At 44.2% G+C, this 15,969-nt stretch overlaps 1 long non-coding RNA gene across 1 annotated transcript in view; it reads left to right on the top strand.

Moving 5' to 3' along the window:
* The window catches only part of LOC127575250 (uncharacterized), a 28,525-nt gene extending 12,901 nt beyond the window's left edge, over positions 1-15,624 (top strand). The window contains exon 2 of the long non-coding RNA XR_007957022.1: positions 15,052-15,624. This is a non-coding gene — a long non-coding RNA (uncharacterized LOC127575250). The remainder of the gene's footprint in view (positions 1-15,051) is intronic.
* Positions 15,625-15,969: the final 345 nt, after the last annotated feature.

Raw genomic sequence — 15,969 nt, 5'->3', positions numbered from 1 at the left:
ATTGAGGGAAAGGTTGTTGTCATGACAGCATATCACTAGGCTCTCTACCTCCTTCCTCTACTCCGGCTCATTGTTATTTGAGATACGGCCCACAATGGTAGTATCATCTGCAAACTTCTGGATGGAGTTGGAGCGGAATGTGGCCATGCGGTTGTGAGTGTATAGGGAGTAGAGTAGGGGGTTGAGGACGCTGCCTTGTGGGGCATCAGTGTTGAGAATAATCATGGCGGAAGTGTTGCTGCCTGCCCTTACTGATTGTGGTCTATTGGTCAGGAAGTCAAGGATCCAGTTGCAAAGGAAGCAGAATCTGTGAATATTTTTGTCAGCAGTAGATAGATTCTTGATCAGTAAGAGGGTGAAAGTTTAATAGGGATAGGCAGGAACGTGTTGAGGTTGCAATCAGGCTAGCCATGATTTTATTGAATGTAGGAGCAAGCTTGAGGGACCAAGTGGCCGACTCTTGATTCGTATGTTCATGAAATGTTTATGTTAATGGAGAAAAAAATCAGGCATAGTTTAAGAAGCCAACCATTTCTCTGGTGCTAGAGACATGCCATTGTCCATGGATCAACTTCAGCTTCTCCACCCCTCTACACCAGATAACCAAACCCACAACCTTGGTTAATGTAACTGAGAATACAGCAATCTCTCGGCTAAGTGATCACTCCCAGGCTCCAATGAACATTCCTCCACAACCTATTTTACTAAAACTTAGCAGTGATTTTTGCGTTAAAATGTAATCAGTCTTGTTGTACTAAACTTCAGTCTGCTTTCTTGGACATTAACCAGGACTGTTCAATATAATTCAAAATCAAAGTCAAAGTCAAGTTTATTGTCATATGCACAAGACCATGTGTGCACAGGTGCAATGAAAAACTTACTTGCAGCAGCATCACAGGTGGATCACAGGCACATAGCATCACATAAGCAGTATTCACAAGAAAAAAAACATAAATTAAACATCTTTTTATAAGAAAGAACAGAATTAGAACAAAAACAAGCCAATTTTAGTGCAAAGTGATCAAAGTAGTCATAGTGTTAACCTAATCAGATCTTTTTCGATAAACATACCAGGGCTATTTTACTAAACTTTAACTGGCCCTGTTGTAATAAACTTCCAGGTCTATTTTACTCATCTTTAATTGGCTTATTGTAATAAACTTTAACCAAGCATATTTTAGTAAACCTTTACTGAGTTTATTGCAGTAACCTTTAAACAGGCCTTATTTATTAAACTATAACCAGGTCGATGTTAGCAAACATTATCCAGGCCAATTGGGTCAAATTTTAACCAGTCCTGTTATTCTAAACTTTATCTGCGCTTCCTGAAATCATCTATAAATAGACCTATTTTCCCAAACTTTATCTGTACCTGAGGCAATCAACTTTAACCAGGCCCTTTTTTACTACAGCTGACCAGTTTTGTTTGATACTCTTTCTCTCAAAGACGTTTTAATCCATTCTGCACTCTGGGTAGTGGTTAAATCTTTAATGAGGTGCCAGTTTAACACAATAAATTGCTTTACTTCACTTAGCTGATAAACCATTGCAAAACACCAATAATCCCAAACAGATCCCCCATAAACCTGGAAACAAATCCAGAATTTGCATCTTATTTTCCTTAATCCATGTTGAGATGTGACTGCAGAATCTAATTCTCACGTGTGTGATTAGCTCTTGCTTGGGGAGCTAATGTTGGGCTTTAACAGGATAGCAAGGTTCAAAATAAAATCAGCTGATGCATGCACTGTTATATTAATACACTCATCATTCAATGATGCCTCATTGTGTGGCTTGAGCTATACAGCAGAATCCAGGAACTTAACTGGACCATAAAATAATCAAGGCCGATCTTGCAGCACTCACTGACATCAACTGCTCCTGGGACATTATCAACTCTTGAAAGATGCTCTTTGGTATGTCCGAAACTGCCTTGTCCTCCAGTACAAGAACACAAGAAAATAGGAGCAGGAATAGACCACCAGGCCTCTCAAGCCTGCCCCACCATTCAATGTGATCATGGCTGATCTGACTCAAGCCCCGTCTCCTCTTCAGTGCCAAATCCCCAGACCCCTCAAGTCCCCGATCTTTCAAAACAAAATATCCACCTCCTCTATAAATACTTCCAATGATCCGGCCTCCACAACTATCGGGGTTGAGAATTCCAGAGGTTCACCATTCTCGTGGGAAGAAATTCCTGTGCACCACAGTTGTAAATAATTGACCACTCTTATCTTGTAACTACCTCTCCTTGTTTGAGATTTTCTCACTAGTGGGAACATCTTAATGTAGAATCATAGAGGCATCGAATTATCTAGCACAGAAACAGGCCCTTCGGCCCAACTCGTCCACGGTGACCAAGGTGCCTATCTGAGCTAGTCCCATTTGCCTGTGTTTGGCTCATATTCCTCTAAACCTTTCCTACCCATGTACCTGTCCAAAAATCTCTTAAATGTTGTACTTATACCCACCTCTACCACTACCTCTGGCAGGTTCTGTATACCCACCACCCTCTTGAGTGGAAAACTTGCCTCTCTGGTCCCCTTTAACTCTTCCCCCTCCCACCTTAAACATATGCCCTCTTGTTTTAGACTTCCCTACCTTGGGAAAAAAGACTGTGATCATCCATCTTAATCATGCTCATCATGATGTTAAAAACTCCCTTAAGGTCACCCCTCAAGTCTTTCGCTCCAGGGGAAAAAAAAACAGCCTATCCAGTCTCCTTATAATTCAAGCCCTCCAGTCCCGGCAACATCCTTGTGAATCACTTCTGCACCCTCTCTAGCTTAATTACATCCTTCCTATAACATGGCAACCAGAAATGGACACAGTGTTCCAAGGGCAGTCTCCACCAACGTCTTGTACAGCTGTAACATGACGTCTTAACTATCGTACTCTGTGCCCTGACCGATGAAGGCAAGCGTGCCGTACATCTTCTTCACCACCCTGCCTCTTTGCCTCCTCTGTCATAGTGAATGATATGGACTACACATTCCTCGTAGAGGACTGCCTGCTGAGGGACAAGCTGAAGATGGGTGCAGCCTCAGTGGAAGTTATCCAAGGAAAGTCCATAGTTTAAGGTCCTCCCATCTTTACATACCAAGGGGCTGGAACTCATGTGAAATCCCCTCGGACATCACCCATGAAAAAAATAACTTACGCTGTATAATGTAAATTTTGTTAGCAGAGAGAACAGCACAGACAATAATGATAAATCGATATACTTAGAGAAATACACCACAGAAACAGTCCCTTCAGCGCCACTAGTCTATGCCAACCAAGATTCCCATCTAAGTTAGTCCCGTTTGCCTATGTTTGAGCCCATATCCCTCTAAATCTTTCCTCGCCATGCACCTGTCCTAGTGTTTTTTAAATGTTGTTAATGTACCTGCCTCAACCACTTCCTCTGGCAGCTCATTCCATATACTGACAACCCTCTGGGTGAAAAAGTTGGTCCCTCAGGTTCCTATTAAATCTTTCCCCTCTCAACTTAAACCTATGCCCTCTAGTTCTTGATTCCCCAGGTCATCAGAAGACACAATGCTCAAGTATTAGTGCTTTGGACTTATATAGGCTGCAGCAAAAATCATTATCACTCTAGATTCCTGGGTTCAATCCTGACCTGCAGTCAAAGTCAAAGTCAGAGTGGAGTTTATTGCCATATGCAGAAGTACATGTGTGCACAGATGCAATGAGAAACTTACTTGCAGCAGCATCACAGGCACACAGCATCAGATAAGCAGCATTCACAAGAAAAACATAAATTATACAAAATTTTTACAAGAAAACACAATTAAAACCAAATGAACAAAGTGCAAAGTGGTCAAGGTGGTCACAGTGTTGCTAAACTGTAGTGGTTAGGGTTGTGCCAGTTAGTTCAAGAATTGAAAATAGCTGTCCTTGAACCTGGTGGTGTGGGACTTCAGGCTTCTGTACCTCCTGCCCGCTGGTAGCTGCAAGAAGATAACATGGCCCGGATGGTGGGGATCTTTGTTGCCCTCTTGAGGCAGAGCTTCCTGTAGATCCTACCCATGGTAGGGAAGGTACTGTCTGTGTGGAGTTTGCATGTACTCCTTGTGTCCGTGTGGGTTTCCTCCGGGTGCTCTGGTTTCCTGCCACGTCCCAAAGATGTGTTGGTATGTTGACTGGCCACTGTAAATTGACCCCTAGTGTGTGTGGGTGAGTGGAATTAATGAAAAGTAGGGGAGGATAGAATGGGATTCATGTGGGTTTAGTGTAAATGGGTGCTTGATGGTTGGCATAGACTCAGTGGACTAAAGGGCTCCTTCATTAACGTTGGACTAAGCAGTGCCTTATTTCAGTGAGAAATAAGGCAGTGCTTATGCAGTGTTCAGTATCCAGGTAATGGAATTTAATGGGCATCTATCAGGAGGCAAGTGGTGGAGAGGTTTGAGAGGAATCCAGAAGTTAGGCTTCTCTTCCATTTGTGAGTCACTTAAGTCCAATGATCCTGCAATTCGAGGTTCACACACATTACTTCTGTCAGCAGAATGGTGTTTCAAAACCATTTTTATTTATTTGTGCATCTTGATTATTATACAAATATAAATGTCGTGGATTGAGCACAGTATCTAGACAGCACAAGTGAGCAGATGTTCTCCGTAATTATTTTCTCTATACATTAAAAAAGTTGTCACAAGCAATTTAATGAGGAATAAAGAGTTATGAGATGTCAAGGATTGATTAATTAAAAACATGTTCTGATTAATTCTGTTAGATCCTTGCAATGATTAGAAAATATGTCCAGCTGATGGAAATGCACAGGTAATTGAGAAGTAACAAGGAACTAATTTCAGTCTCGGTGATTCAGCCCCAGCATTGTGAGAATACCACTGTAGGTGCTAACGTGAAAGCATTCTCACTTGTAATGAAACCTGACTGAAAATAGCAAGCAGCAGTACCTTAAACCCCTGCCTTTGGCTGTTCATCCTCCTTCCCTTGTCTACAATCTGAGTAGATCACAGTGGCACAGGTAGTAGAGCTACAGCCTCACAACTCCAGCGACCTGGGTTCGATTCTGACCTCTGGTGCTGTGTGCGTGCGTGCGTGCGTGTGTGCGTGCGTGTGTGTGTGTGTGTGTGTGTGTGTGTGTGTGTGTGTGTGTGTGTGTGTGTGTGTTACCCATTGAGTTTGTGCCTTACCTCCAACCTCGCCCCCATTGAAAGCAAGACCACAAAGAACAGCAGAGAGTTGTGACACAGCTCAGCACATCACAGAGACCAGCCTCCCCTCCGTGGACTCTGTCTACACCTCTCGCTGCCTCAGTAAAGCAGCCAACATCATCAAAGACCCCACCCACCCCAGACATTCTCTCTTCTCCCCCCTCCCATTGGGCAGAAGATACAAAAGCCTGAAAGCACGTACCACCAGGCTCAAGGACAGCTTCTACCCCACTGTTATAAGACTATTGAATGGACCTCTTGTACAATAAGATTAAGATGGAGTCTTGACCTCACAATCTACCTCGTTATGGCCTTGCACTTTATTGTCTGCCTGCTCTGCACTTTCTCTGTAACTGTAACTCTTTATTCTGCATTCTGTTATTGTTTTACCTTATATTACCTCACTGTTGTACTGCTGTAATGAATTGATTGGTATGAACGGTATGCAAGACTAATTTTTCACTGTACCTCAGTACATGAGACAATAATAATAAACCAATTCCAGTTAATGTGGATGGGGTGTTTGACATGTTGGGCTGAAGGGCCTCTCTCTGTGCTGTATGACACTGTGGTGCTGTGGTTATGTAATTGGGTTAGTAAACCTGTAACAATACATAAAAAGTGCTGGAGGAACTCAGCAGGTCAGGCAGAGTCCACGGACGTTTCGGGCTGAGACCCTCTATCAGGACTGGAAAGGAAGAGGGCAGAAACCAGAATAAGAAGGTGGGGGGAGGGGGAGGAGCACACGCAGGCAGGGGACAGGTGAGTTCAGGTGATAGGTGAGTCCAGGTGAGGGGGGGAAGGTAGGTGGGTGGGGGAGAGGGAGGGGCTGTAATAAGCTGAGAGGTGGTAGGTAGAAGAGGCAAAGGGCTGAAGAAGAAGGAATCCGGTGGGAGAGGGCAGTTCCTCCAGCAGTTTTTGTGTATTGCTCCAGATTCCAGCATCTGCAGAATTTCTTATGTCTTAGTAAACCAGTACGTATATATAAAGTGCAACACCTAAAATTGAACACAGTCGTATCCCGATCATTTGTTTATAAACTTTACAGATATTTGTACTTTATGCCATGGGCTCTTTTTACCATTTTAACAATTTTCTTAATTTGTCCTGTGAGTTTTAAAGGATTGTGGCCATTGTCCATTGTATTCTTAGGTCTGTCCCCGCTTTAAAACTGTGCCATTTCTTTTATGTTGCCTGTTCTCACTCTTCCAAGCAAGATGAATCACTTATACACCATTCCTGACCTCAAAGCATTTTACGACCAATTAGCAACCCTTGAAATGCAGTGACTGTAATGAAATGGGAAACACAGTGGCCAATCGCACTCTGAGGGGTCACACAAACATTAATGAGATAAATGACCCTATAATCTCCATCGTTGGGAAAGAGTCGCACAAAGTCTTCTAAGCGGGTCCTTGGGAATCAAGGATTACTTTTCTCCACTATGTTTCTGAGGTGGTTAATAAGACCAATGTGGGCTCTGCCACAGGCAGTGCTGGAGGTGGTGTCTGGATGGACTGTTTGGGACGTTGCCTGCTTGGATGTGCTCCCATCATAGAAGTGCAGGGTGCTCAATGCCTACTGCCTTCTTAGATGCTCCATCTTCATTTTGAGTGGTCATGGATTCCATGCTATGAGGATGTTGCTCATTGTCAAGGAGAACATCCTGAAGGGCTTTTCTCTGTCTTCTGGAAGATTCTTGTTGCCATGATACTGCTCGGAGTGGAGGAACAGAGTTCACCTGAGGTGTAGAACCCTATAACACGTACTTACTTTGTGTCCCTTTGATAGAGTTGGGTCAAGTCCCCGATTGGGAAGTGGTACGGAGGGTGGTACAGTGGTTAAGTTACCAGTACTAGTAACCCAGAGCAACAAACAATCTGCTGGAGGAACTAGCAGCATCCAGTTAAGGAATTGTTGATGTTTTGCATTGAAGCCCTGCATCAGGATCAGCTTGCTTGCTCCAGATTCCAGCATGTGCAGTCTCTTGTGTCAATCTCTTACCCTCCACAGATGCTGCTTGACCCATTGAGTTCCTTCAGCAGATTGTTTGTCGCTCTATGTTCCAGCATCTACAGTCTCTTGTGTCTCCCAGTAACTCAGCCTCAGAGACCTGAGTTCAAATCCCGCCGCAGCAGCTGTGGAGAAATTCAGATTAATAAACTGGTAATATGTAATTAATTATAAGTATATATTTTTTATTAATTAAATGGGATTAATTAATGGGAATAATAACCTGTCCAAGACCACAAGAAATTGCAGAGAGTTGTGAATGCAGCCAAATCTATCATGAAAACCAGCCTACACTCCATCGACTCTGTCTGCAATTCCCACTGCCTCGGGAAAGCAGCCAACATAATCAAGGACCCCTCCCACCCCGGATATTCTCTCTTCCCTCCTCTTCAGTTGGGCAGAAGATACAAAATCCTGAGATCACATACCACCAGGCTCAAGGACGGCTTCTATCTCACTGTTATAAGACTCTTAAATTGGCCTCCTGTACGATAAAGATGATCTCTTGATCTCTCAATCTACCTCGTCATGGCCCTTGCACTTTGTCTACATGCACTGCACTTTCTCTGTAGCTGTAACACTATATTCTGAATTTTTTTTTTCCTTTTGTACTACCTAGATGTACTTATGTATGGAATGATCTGTCTGGATGGCACGCAAAACAAAAGCTTTTCACTGTACCTCGGTACATGTGACAATAATAAACCAATTACCAATGACTGAATTTTTAAAAAATTATTGGTCTTTCAGAATGGTGATCACACAACCACTGGAATGATCCTGGTCCTCTAATGTCCTTCAGGGGAGGAAATTACCCTCGATGCCAGACCTATATGTGACTCTAGACCCACCAATCTGGTTGATTCTTAAAAATGCCCTCTCAAGTAGCAGAGCAACCCCTCAGTTCAAGGCAATTAGGGATGGGCAATAAATACTAATCTTGCCAGTGGGAAAAAAAATTTGAAAAAGTTGCTGAAATACATTCGGTTACCCTGAAAGACATTTAGTTACTCTCCCTGTTCACAGCTCAGAACTTTTTACAACCAAATGGGTTCCTATGAAAAGTGGGAATTTTAGTTTTCATTTATTTCTATGTTCTTTAATAAGTAAAGCGGAATAAAAGTTAACGCCCACAGGGCACTCATATTAAAGTGCCAGTATATTAATGATAGTCTGCCCCGAGCACAATGGTGCCATTGTGATTTGTTCATTTATCTTCTGCTGTGTTTTATGTTCTGTTAGTCTGGAGACCAGTACATTCACAACATCCAGCACTACCATTAAGTGTTTCTTTTAACCCACCTAAATCATAAAACTGGGGCTATTGGCCATTATCTTTAAAGAAAAAAAGAATATTTTATGCACTTGATATTTGAATAAAAGTGTTTTTTCAGGCACTATAACTATTCCTGTTCTGCGCCACTTACATTAACCTGGATTTTATTACATCTCACATCCTCTGCACTGGTTACAAATTACCGTGCCTAACAGCCCTTGCTCTGTGTGCGTTCAGCTCTCTCTGGGATGATACTCACTGAGCAGGTTCATAGAATTGTTACGGCACTGAAGGAGGCCATTTGGCCCATTGAGTTTGCGCCTTACCTCCAACCTCGCCCCCGCTGAAAGCAAACAAGCAGGTGATGCAAGCGGTTGAGAAGGCAAATGGTATGTTGACCTTAATGGCAAGAGGTTTTGTGTTCTGGAGCAAGGATGTCTTGGTACAACTATGCAGGACTTTGGTGACACAACACTTGGAGTATTGCCTTTCTAAGAAACATGAGCGAGGAAGGAGTGCAGCAAAGGTTCACCAGGCCCATCACATGAGGAGAGATTGTGTCAACTCTGCCTGTATTTATTGAATTAAGAAGAATTGGAGGAAATATCATTGGGCGGGAAAGGTCTGGAGGTTTATGGACTGGGTGCAGGTAAATGGGACTAGCGGAATAATGTTTCGGCATGGACTAGAAGGGCCGAATGACCTGTTTTCTGTGCTGTAGTGTTCTATGGTTCTATGGTTCTAAACATATAAAATTCTAACGAGGCTTGACAGACTGGCTGCGGGGCCTAGACAAAGGATCAGAGCCTGAGGCTGGAGGTTAAGACATTTACAATTGAGATGAAAGAGAGTTCTTCACTCGGAAGGCGGAGAACCTGCAGCACCCTCTGCCGCAGGAAGCAGTGGAGGCTGTCACTGAATGTACTGAAGAAGGAGATAGCTTGATTTCTGTAGGCAAGACATTATCAGGGTGATGCAGAGCAAGTGGGAATACGGTATTGAGATCGAGGATCTGCCATTGAGTGGTGGAGTAAGCTTGAAGAACCAAAACACCTATCGCTGCTTCTGTTTTCCTCAATCCCTGCAAATTATTTCCCTCAGCCTTGACTCAATAGTGAGGTAGTAAGCACCAGTTCCTCTGCCCCTTCCAGATATACTCGTTATTGTAAACCGTGTCATTGTCCTGCACTTCTGCCTTCTCCATTCTCCTTGTTTTCCAAGATCACCTGAACCCCGATTCATTATTTCCAGCTTCGCTTCTCTCCCTTCTGATCCTACCCACAGATTTTGATCGCCCTGCCATGCCAGTTTAAACCCTCCCCAACAAATCTCCTCTCAACAGAGTTGAGCGAAGCAGCACGGAAACAGGCGGTTCAGCCCACCTTGTCTATGCTGACCATCAAGTATCCATACTAATCCCGTTTACCAGCATTTGGTCCATAACCTCCTAAGTCTTGGTGATTCAAGAACTCCATTCAGGAAATAAAAGTCTTGCATATCCAGGTGTAGCATGAAGCAATGGCTCCACAATTAGCCTGAGACATAAAAGTACAAGAAGCAGAAGTACCGCTTTCTTGCACTGACCCCATTTCCCTTGATTCCCTTAATAACTAAAAATCTATTCATATCTATCTTGAACATACTAATTGGTGGATCCTCCACTATTCCAAAGACTCACCAGCTTCTGGGTGAAGAAATTTCTTCTCATCTCTGCTCTCAATGACCTACTCTGTATTCTGAGACTGTAACCCCTGGTTCTAGACACCCAGCCAGGGGGAGTATCAACCACCTGTCAAGCCCTGTAAGAATTGTGTAAGAATGAGGTAACTTCTCATTCATAGAACATAGAACATTACAGCACAGTACATTACAGGCCCTTCAGCCCACAATGTTGTGCCAACATCTTATCCTGCTCTAAGATCTATCTAACCCTTCCCTCCCACATAGCCCCCATTTCTCTATCATTCATGTGTCTATCTGAGACTCTTAAGTGTCCCTAATGTATCTGCCCCCACAACCTCTGCTGGCAGTGCATTCCATGCACCCACCACTCTCTGTATAAAAGACTTATCCCTGACATCCCCCTTATACCTTCCTCCAATCACCTTAAAATTATGTCCCCTCATGTTAGCCATTGTCGCACTGGGAAAAAGTCTCTGACTGTCCACTTGATCTATGTCTCTTATCATCTTGTACATCTCTATCAAGTCACCTCTCTTCCTCCTTCTCTCCAAAGAGAACAGCCCTAGCTCACTCAACCTATCCTCATAAAACATGCTCTCCAATCCAGGCAGCATCCTGGTAAATCTCTCCTGCACCCTCTCTAAAGCATTCGATCTCCCGAACTGTATCACTTCACACTTTCCTGGGTTGAGCTCCATCTGCCACTCCTCAGCCCAATGCTGCATCCTATCAATGTCCTGTTGTAACCTACAGCAACCTTCTACACTATCCACAACACCACCAACCTTTGTATCATCAGCAAACTTATTAACCCACCCTTCCACATCCTCATCCGAGTCATTTATAAAAATCACAAAGAGCAGGGGTCCCAGAACAGATCCCTGCAGAACACCATTGGTCACCGACCTCCAGGCAGAATACGCTCCATCTACCACCACCCTCTGTCTTCTATGAGTGAGCCAATTCTGAATCCACACAGCCAAGTTCCACTGGATCCCATGCCTCCAGATGCAAGAGACCTTAGCTTGCTTAATCTCTCATACAACAAATCTACCGTTCCAAGAATCGGTGTTGGTAGAATATTGAACATTACACCGCAGGATGTCCGTGCCAAACATGATGCCAAATTAAACCAATCTCTTCTGCCTGCACATGATCCACCTCCCTTCAATCCCTGCACATTCACTTGCCTATCTAAAAGCCTCTTGAGTGCCACTAATGTATCTGCTTCCACTACGGCCCCTGGCAACCCATTCCAGATACTTACCACTCTTGGCCCCACACATCCCCTTTAGACTTTCCCCTTAAAGTTGTGCCCTCTAATATTTGAATTGTGGTAAACCTTTGTTGCACTCCCTCTACCACATATATATCCTTCCTTGGGCAGAGAGACCAGACCTGTCCAGCTTCCAGATGCTGTCTCACCAGGGCTCTACATAATTGGAGTAAGGCATCTCTAATCTTATACTTAAATCTTCCTGCAATAAAGGCTATCACACCATTTGCCTTCCTAATTGCTTGCTGAACACTAACTTTCAATGATTTATGTACCAGGACATCCAGTTCTCTTAGAAATTTAGTCATGTAGTGCCTGTTTGCAACGCACTGGTGATTTATTTGAGAATGAAAATAGATGGGGAAACAAGACGGCTCTTAGCAGGTACAGTGAAATTTGATCACTGGTTACTGTGTGCTTGGTACCCCTACACATGAGGTCCCAGCACACGCCACCACTAGAATACTGTGCAGGTGGAGGCTGAAGGAACCGTGTAAGGCTCTATGAGGAGAACAGATCACGAGATCACAACGCAAAGGAGCAGGAGTGGGCCATTCGGCCCATCGAGTCTGCTCCGCCACTTCACCATGAGCTAAACTATTCTCCCATCTAGCCGCAATTCCTGGCCTTTTCCCCATATCCCTTGATACCCTGACTAATTAGGTACCTATCATTCTCCTCCTTAAACACCCCCAATGATTAGGCCTCCACGTCTATATGTGGCAATGAATTCTATAAATCCACGACCCTCTGGCTAAAGAAATTTCTCCTCATCTCTGTTCTAAGTGGGTACCCTCTAATTCTAAGACCGTGCCCTCTTGTCCTGGACTCACCCACCAAAGGAAACAACTTAGCCACATCTACCTCTGTCCAGTCATTTCAACATTTGAAATGTTTCTATGAGGTCCCCTCTCATTCTTCAGTACTCCAGTGAGTACAGTCCAAGAGCTGACAAACGATCCTCGTATGTTATAGGGAAAGTGAAGACTTGCTTATGAACAAAGTCAAGTCTGCCACTGAGGCCCCTGTTGAACCTGAACCCTCTGTGGTCTTCATGACTTTGGGACCTTGCAGGTTCTGATAACTCCCCAGGGTGCTGGTCATCTGTGCGGAGAACTGGAGGGGACATCCAGCATCCAGTCTGAATCACACACAAAGGCACTGGAGGAACTCAGCGGGTCAGGCAGTATCTATGGAGGGAAATGAACAATCGACAGGTCAAGACTCTTCATCTGGAGATTCATTCAGTCCTAAAATTTCAACTGTCCGTTTCCCTCCACGGATGCTGCCTGACCCATTGAGCTCCCCCAGTGCTTTTGGCGTTGCTGCAGCTTCCAGCATCTGCAGTCTCTTGTGACTCCAGTTTGAGTTTCCTTATTTAAGGAGGCAATTCAGAGAAGCTTGATTTCCGGCATAAAGGGTTTGTCATGAGGTACGGTTGGGCAGGTTGGTCCCACACTCATTGGAGTTAAAAAGAATGGTGACCACACTGCAACGTATGATGAGGATAGTCAGTTCACTGGAGGGAACCTCATCTTCCAACTGCCTGTCACTTTAATTCTGCAACTCACTCCTACTCCAGTCTTTTAAATTTTTTCTCTCTCTGATGGTTTCGAGTTTCTGGAGCTTCCTTCCTCAAAGGGGAGTGGAAGCAGAGTTCTTTAATATTTTTAAAGCTTAGGTAGATAGATACTTGATAAGCAGAGGGGTGAAAGGGTATTCGGTTAAAGGCAAATGAGGGAATTAAGGTTACAGTTTAAGACAGAGATAGATAGATACTTGAAGTGCAGTGGGGAAATGAAAGATTACCAGGTAACTGGGAATAAGGAATTGAGATTATGATATAAAACAGAGATAGGTATATAGATACTTGAAAAACACGATGATGCTGGGGGAGCTCAGTAGGCCGGGCAGCATCTGTGGAGAAAAGCAGGCGGTCAACGTTTTGGGTCAGGACCCTTCTTCAGGACCGAAGATAGGAAAAGGGGGAAGCCCGATATATAGGAGGGAAAAGCAGAGCAGTGATAGGTGGACAGAAGAGGGGAGGCGGGGTGGGCGCAGGGTGGCGATAGGTAGATGCAGGTAAGAGATAGTGATGGGCAGGTGCGGGGGAGGAGGGCAGAGCAGATCCACCAGGCGATGGGTCAAAGGTAAGGAGAGAGAGGAAATGCAAAAGGTAGAAAAAAGGAGGCTAGGAAAGGGAAGAAGAATGTGGTGGGGGGGGGGTTTGTGGGGAAGGGGGGGTGGGGATTACTTAAAGCGGGAGAATTCAATGTTCATGCTGTTAGGTTGCAAGGTTCCAAGATGGAAAATGAAGTGCTGTTCCTCCAGTCCTCCACCTATCACCACCCGGTGCCCACCCCGCCTCCTCTCTTTTGTCCACCTGTCACTGCTCTGGTTTTCCCTCCCATATGTTGGCCTTCCCCTTTTCCTATCTTCAGTCCTGAAGAAGGGTCCTGACCGGAAACATCTTATGGCCTTCTATCTTATTGTCTGCCTGCACTTCACCTTCTCTGCAACTGTAACACTTTATCCTGCATTCAGTTAGTTTTCCCTTGTACTACCTCAATGCACTGTTGTAATGAAGTGATCTATCTGGATGGTATGCAAGACAAAGTACGTGTGACAATAATAGACCAATTTACTGGCAATTTACATGTAATAGAGTATTAGATTTGAGTCTTAGATAATAGATAATTAGATAATTGAATACTAGATAATAGAGTATTACACTAGTACAACACAGAAATGGACCCTTTGGCCCATCATGTCCATGCCGACCCTTTATGCCCATCTACACTAATCCCATTTGCCTGTATTGGGATTGTATCCTTCTATGCCTTGCCTATTTAAGTGTCTGTCTAAATGACTCTTAAAGGTAGTAATTGTATCTGATTTGACTACCCCCTCTGGCACGGTAGTGTAGCAGTTAGCATAACGCTATTACAGCGCCAGCGACCAGGGTTCAATTCCTGCTGCTGCCTGTAAGGAGTCTGTACGTTCTCCCCATGTGTCTGCGTGGGTTTCCTCCGGGTGCTCCGGTTTCCTCCCACATTCCAAAAACAAGAGACGTACGGGTTAGGAGATGTGGGTATGCTATGTTGGTGTTAGAAGAGTGGCAACACTCGCGGGCTGCTCCCGGCACATTCTTAGCAACGCAAAAAGATGTATTTCGCTGTGTGTTTTGATGTACGTGACTAATAAATAAATATTGTATCTTATCCTACATTCCAGATGTCAACACTCTCTATGTGAAAAAATGTACCCATCAAATCCCCTTTAAAAATCCTTCCTCTCACCTGAAACCTGTGCCCTCTTGTTTTTGATACCTCTACCATGGGAAAAAGATGTTGATTATAGGACATAGAACAGTACAGCACTGAACAGGCCCTTCTGCCCATGATGTTGTACTGACCAATGCCAATTTATATCTCCCCTATCCATGCCTCTCATAATCTTATATCCTTCAATCAGGTCACTAAACTTTCACAGTTTTCTTTTTCCTTCGAGTTATTTTGCTTCTCCTTCCTCTTCCCCTCTTCACACCTGCCCCAGACACTCCTTTCCCTGTTCATGAACCTTTGGCCTCTCCCGTCACCATTTTTCTCTTTGCTTTCCAGCGGGATCTGTTGACGGTTCGACCAAAATAGATGACTGGTCAACATCACACGGCAGCTCGTGAGACCTCGTCTGTCTTCACTCCTTGGCTGGGATGCTGACATCACCACTGCCCCGCAATGTGACGAGCACGTCATTGGCCAGCGAGCAGTTTGTGTTCCGGAGCTTGTGAAAAACAAGTTTTAATCACTACTTAATAAAACCAGCCCAAGACAGACAAGTTTAATTGGTGTGAGGTCAGGAGCGTCGACAGTTCTATATTTTACACCCAGTGTTAGCAGCATGTTGGAAACAACCATGATGATGTAACTGGCTGTGTTATTTGAGATTGTTTTTGGGTCTGGAACAACGTGTGATGTCTGCAATGTGACATCCGGAGACTGACGTCTGGTGTGTGACATTTGTCACATTGTTTAATGGATGCTTGCTGCCTTGGTCCTCTTCTGTTCCAGACTTTCAGCTAGCTCCATGCTAAAGGTGTTAAATCAACACAGAATTAATTGCGTTGGATGGGAGTCTATACCACACATTCACCGCACTATATGCATTAAAAAGCATTTCTGTCAAAACCACAAGGTTTCTTCTCAAGGGTTACAGTGTCCTTGCTCATTTTCCTTGCAGTATTAATTACTGCAAAATTCTTCCAAACTCTTAAACTGCTGGGCTTCGTATCCGTTAAGTTATTTCTCTGCCTCATTAGACTATCAGCACAACTGCTGCACCACTGTTCCCCTTGTAGAATAGGCTAAAGAGGAGAAGGTAAAGGAACAAGGATGGGGTAAAGTGTGGGGACACAGGCATAATGCGCCAAAATGGTCTTGTTGCTGAGTTAGAGTCACAGAGTTGTACAGCAGAGAAACAGTCCACCGCATCTATGCCCACCATCAGGCACGGTAGTGTAGCAGTTAGCGTAACACTGC

The sequence above is a fragment of the Pristis pectinata genome, chromosome 10 (assembly GCF_009764475.1).
Source record: "Pristis pectinata isolate sPriPec2 chromosome 10, sPriPec2.1.pri, whole genome shotgun sequence".
NCBI lineage: Eukaryota > Metazoa > Chordata > Chondrichthyes > Rhinopristiformes > Pristidae > Pristis > Pristis pectinata.
Note: the sequence above shows the minus strand (reverse complement) of the source record. Positions and strands in the feature narration are given on the sequence as shown.